The sequence below is a fragment of the Etheostoma cragini genome, chromosome 13 (assembly GCF_013103735.1).
Source record: "Etheostoma cragini isolate CJK2018 chromosome 13, CSU_Ecrag_1.0, whole genome shotgun sequence".
NCBI lineage: Eukaryota > Metazoa > Chordata > Actinopteri > Perciformes > Percidae > Etheostoma > Etheostoma cragini.
The window spans coordinates 25,273,510-25,279,095 of record NC_048419.1 but is presented as its reverse complement, the minus strand read 5'-3'; positions in this window follow the sequence as shown (position 1 = coordinate 25,279,095).

Here is a 5,586-nt window from a genome sequence, read left to right as displayed (position 1 = left end):
TGGTGTTATGAAAAATCTCTACAGTAATTTGTTGGTAATGGTTATTGCCAAAGTCAGAGTCTTGGCATCCAGTCAGTCCCAGCAGCCAGTCCCCCCAACAAACTGAATCAGTGTCTCACCTCCAACTGAGACCAGAAACAACGTCGTAACAGTTTATTTTAGGACTGACGGAGGAGCTAGAAATAAGTCGAGCTGTTGGTGGTTCCCGTGCGGTGAGTTGAAACTCATCTAAAAGTGGTTTCCACTGACGGAGTCCACCCCCGCTGAGGGAGACTTTGAGTAGTGGATTATATGTGAGATTGCATCAAATTACACATGATGTCTGTGTTTGTTTCTGCTGGACCAAAAGGGCTTCAAAGACCACATCCTAGCAGCATGGCACCCGTCTGGTACACACACAACTGTTGTGGTTTTGGGTGTTTTTTCCCTTTCAGCTTTCCCTGTGTTTGTGTTAGTTTTCTCCCTGGTCTTGTGTTGCTTGTCAGGTGTCGTGGCCCCTGGTAAGGGTCTGTTCTGCTTCCTGTTTTATGTTGATAGTCTGGTTTCCAGTCCTGTCTCGTCTTGCAGAGCTTTACTTTTGTCGGTCTGATTGTCTTGCCCCGCCCTCATGTGTTTCACCTGATGCATCACCTGTTCCCAGTTACCTCGTCACCTCCTTGTTCCCCTTACCGGCGCTCCCTGTGAGGTTCCCCTGTGTTTTCATCCTGTTTGTTACCTGGCCTTTTTCCACCTCTGTGGTTTTTGCATTTTTGGATTTCCCAGGACATCTGGTTCTTGTGTTCCTTGTGGATTGTTTCTCTGTTTTATATTGAACTGTGTTAAATAAACCCCCTATTAAGCTCCAACCTGCCTCCTCATCTCTGCAATTGGGTCCTCATTCCCGCCTCACCACAACACACAACATATCTCAACAAGGATTCAATGGATTGCCAAAACTTCCTAAATTCACGGTCCTCAGAAGGGAAGAACAGTACTGGTGTTCCACTAACTTTTTCTCTAGGTTGACATTTTGGGCTTTTAGTGACATCTCTCGTGACAGCTCTTGACATCTGACCATTGCCTCTAGTAAATTTCCTTTCATCCTACCAGGTGAGCTGGAGGAAAAGGTCATCAAGGGTGAACTTGGAGCCAATCTGTGAAATTCAGATATTTCACAGCATAGGTGAAAACTTTAAACCTTCTGAGAATCGGGGGCTCATCGAAGTCCGTAGACTACATAATGTGTGGACAATGAATGCTTGTACAAAGTTCCCTTCAATCAATAAAATAGCAATTCAGATATTTTTGTCAGGACCAAAGAGCTGTGTAAATATAAAAAAGGGCATTTATTGAATGAAGAAATTGTTGCTTTGAAAAGCTGGAATTGACCCCCCATCATCTGGGCGGGTTGACTCATCCCGGGTCGACTCAGCCGGGAGTGACTCAGAGAAACACGAATAACTGAACAATTCAACGAGAATGAGCCAGAGTCGGGCTGAGCGTGGGATAGGACCCAGAGGAAGAGATGGTGTGACGGAGAGAAAGAGAGAGAGAAGACAGGGAAATGAAAGAGAAACGGTGGCCTGAGTGGGTTTAGGGTGACGTCACAGCTCTGAGTGTCTGTGAGTTTGGGTTTAAGACATCGAGTGACACACAACGGCGACACGTGTGTGTGTGGGCGAGCCTGTGTTAGAGAAAGAAAGTGTGACTGCATGACGTCTGATCCAGAAGTGACACAGCACCACACACACACACACACACACACACACACACACACAAACAAGACACACAGGCAAATTCTTTGTGCTGGGAGGCCAACGTTTATCCCCTCAGATTTGCTCCATGGGTACACAAAGAAGTACAGTACTGCAAAAGGAGATTGTACGAGGGTCTTTGTCTTTGTCCCCCAGATGGGTTACTACTCGTTTCCCACTCACCTGTTCCTCGTTTCCTTCCTCAGTCTCGCAGTGTAAAGCAGTAGCAAGCTATAATATTGTCAATAATAATGTTCCGTTTTTTGTCCTAATCACGAGGACTCATGAGGGAATATTCCACTAATATTCCCGTTTCATGCAGGGTAAAAGAAACATGTCAGTAGAGGGTAACTTAGCTGCGCCTTAAAGAAGCAGCAGGCTTGGAAACCTGATTTCTTTTGTTTTGTGATGAGCCAAAAGAACCAGGGTCAGAGTAAGTAAGTGTATTTTGAGATTAACGTATAATTAAGAAAGTTTAAACTAAAATCACTAACTGTGGCAGTGGTTAAAAGCGTTTTATAAATAATTTGGGGTCTAAATATAGACTTTCGTTCAGTTCTGGCACAGGCTGTCACAGTGACATGAACAGTGGCATTTTTGTTTGAAAGTACGAAAAAAGGCGTGAAAAATAAGAAAGATCAGCCGTTCAGAGAGACACTGCACACTATTTGATGTGTAGATGAGGGAGAGCGAGAAGAATAGTTCATTACATTAACAGTTAATTTTATTCACTGTCCTTGCTTAAGTGGTGAAATGAAACCCAGCAAAACTACGATACACAGTCTTTATTTCATGTGTGTTTTTTTTTAACCTAACTGTGCTGTTTGGCAAAGAACAGCGTGTTTGGTGCAGTATGAACGTCACATGAGTAAATCATGCAGGTTGGGTGGCTGCTGATTAATCCTGCCCGAGTTCGGACACCTAGGCTTGAATTTACCAATAGAGTAGGAAATCAGCGCCACAGAACATGGGTCCTAATTAAATCTGAGGAACTTTCATGAAGGAAATGGCTCCTCTGCTGATATTTCAGAGAGCTCCTGAGGTGTGCTAGTGTCAAAATGCATTGTTTTTTTCATGCAATGTACACATAGCTACAAAAAGTTTTGCACTGTAATATGTACTTATTCCACATATTTATTACTTGACTGCTGCTGTATCCACGTTCGGACACTTATGGGCTAACGTTCCTTCAAAATATCTGTTAAAATACAAATATAAATGATAAACTGATGTTTTAAGTTAATTTAATGGTGTAAAACTATCGTGTGACTTCTTACCTTTCTGACTGTATATAGTTTGAACTCTTTAACTCTTGATTTTTTGGCCCTGACTCCGAACCAGCACCAGAACGGGCTTGGTGGAAAACACAGCAGAGAGGCAGCCTCTGTTTTGCAGGAACGCCCTGATCCCATTCCCACAGATCCACATTCATTCGAGGTTAAGGGCCTTGCTCAAGGGCACCTCAGTGGCAGTAATTAGGGAAGGCCAACCCCATGCTATCCTGTTGGTCTGGGGATTGAACCGACGACCTCCCGGTCACAGGGTCTCTTCTCTAACCTTCGATGTCCTGGCAGTACGTTTGTTCCGTGAAGTTTCCAGATATTTCTGTTAATCCCAAAAATCTAAATGGGGGGAAAACCACCTTTTGAAAAACGATTACAGAAAATTAATATTAATATTAACACAGAATATCAGACCTTCTTTCCACCAATGTTCCCAGATCTTAACTTGGAGAACACCATGTTTATACTACTGATAAGAACGACGAACAAACACAAATAAGACTCGAGTTGTAATAAAGTGGAATTATCCTTTAAGGCAGATTAAAGCGCACATCCTCAACAACACACACACATAAAGAACAGAGGTTATCTGACAGAAGAGAGGGACACAGCACAGCAGTTTTGATACAGAGTCCTGATTTAAATGTCCATGGACCCCCCCCCCCCCCCCTTGTCCTTTTCTAAAATCGCTGCAGAAACTCCAGAGTTCATAGGTCGGGGAGTGGGAACGTCGACAGCGGTCCTTAAGTGCAGAGACTCTTTCGGTCTCATCGTCCTCGATTTCTTTCACAAAGACCAAAGTCCACGTCCAGAGGGACTCTTACGGCCAGGTAGGACAGACAGGAAGTGAAGAGACGCTGACGCAGCAGCAGGCGTCGCGCGAGGACTCGCACAGACACGCAGGGTGTGTATAAAAAGAGGCGACTACAGGCTGGAGTACCTTCGGACATCTAAAGGCACCTGGGATGGGAAGGACTCGTCGTCTTTGATCTTCTGCGGAGAACTGGTTCGGTTTGAGTGACTTGGTTAAAACAAAAAGTACTAAAAAGGTCTGTGGCTGTATAACAGGCAGATAGCAGGAGGCTAATTATGGACCTGCACGTCAAAAGACACATTCTGACACAGTGATTCATAAAAACAACACAGTTTGGTTGATTATCTTTAAAAAAAAAGATTATTTTTTAAAACAGAAAGTGTTACAGATACAATTATATGTTGATTAATGGATCAAAGATGGCTTTTGGTACTTTTTTTAAGCAAAAAAAGGCAAACTTTGGCTGGTTCTAGCCTTTCCAATGTAAGAATTTGATGCTTTTCTTTGTCACAAACAGCCTTCAAACTTAGTATTCTGGTTTGTTTTGGCTGTTTATCAAACAAAACAAGACATTTGAGGACGTCACATTGTGTGAAATTACAACCTTTCTCATTTCCTGAAACTCTTATCGACAAAACGATTGAGAAACAAACAGCAGATATAAAAATAATCTCCAAGTTGCAGCCGTAGACGTGACCAAAAGGGTAAATTCATTCAAACTCCACTGTGCATGCCATGCACATAGTTTTGGTTTGGTTATTTTGGTTGATAAAAATGCATGCTGGGATATCTGTCCACCCCCGAGTTCACACGTAAGTCAGCTCCGGGATATTAAGGAAGATAACTGTCACAATAATCTGAGCAGATGATTAAAAAAATGATCTGCATGGCAAGATAAAATTACTTTTTTAATTCAAAAGTTGGTGAACCGACCCTTTAAATGTTGTCGGCCATTATTAATGAAAGCCTAAGCCGAACCGCATCACTGAAGGCTTCATTGTTGGAGAGATTGTAGGACAGCTAAAGGTTAATTCCACCCTTTTTTTGGGATGTAATTCAACGACCAGTTGTGTCTTCTCTCGGGTTTCTGTCGTCTGTCTTCTCAAATATCAGAAACAACATGACAGCCGTGTGAACATTCAGAGGTATTTAATTTGAATAGCTTAAATCAAGTGGACGGACCGAGGCATCTCACTGCAGGGATGAACAGACCAGCTTCAGTTACTCTCGCTGCTGCTTCTGTGGGACTTTAACCGTCCTGGTGTCCTCGGGTCACATTTGGCCCGCTTTTCAAAACCCTTTCTGTATCAGAAATTTAGGTTTCTTTCAACCAAATTCTTAAAAATAAATTAAAAAAAATAACGAGGATTGTTTCCTACAACGCTCCTAACAAGTGAAATAAACGCTCAGTGCACTAATTTCAGTGCATTTGGTTTAAATCCATTTATAGCCTTAAAAAAAACGCTAAAAAAGTGGAAAACAATGTCCAAAAAAAGCTTCAAAACTGTGGGGAAAAAAACAACAAAAATGTCAAAAAGAAGAGAAATAAATGAATAAAAACATTGGAAGAAGTGACAAAAACGTCGGGAACGTGACAAACATGTCGAGAACAGACAACCAAATGGTTTTAATATTAAACTCATACCCAGAAAAAACAAAAATGGAATGGTCTTAGGGAAGACAACACAAGGGTTAATAATCAACCTGGGACAGGGACTTTGGACTTTGGGACTTTGTTAGTGGGCTACTGGCGGGG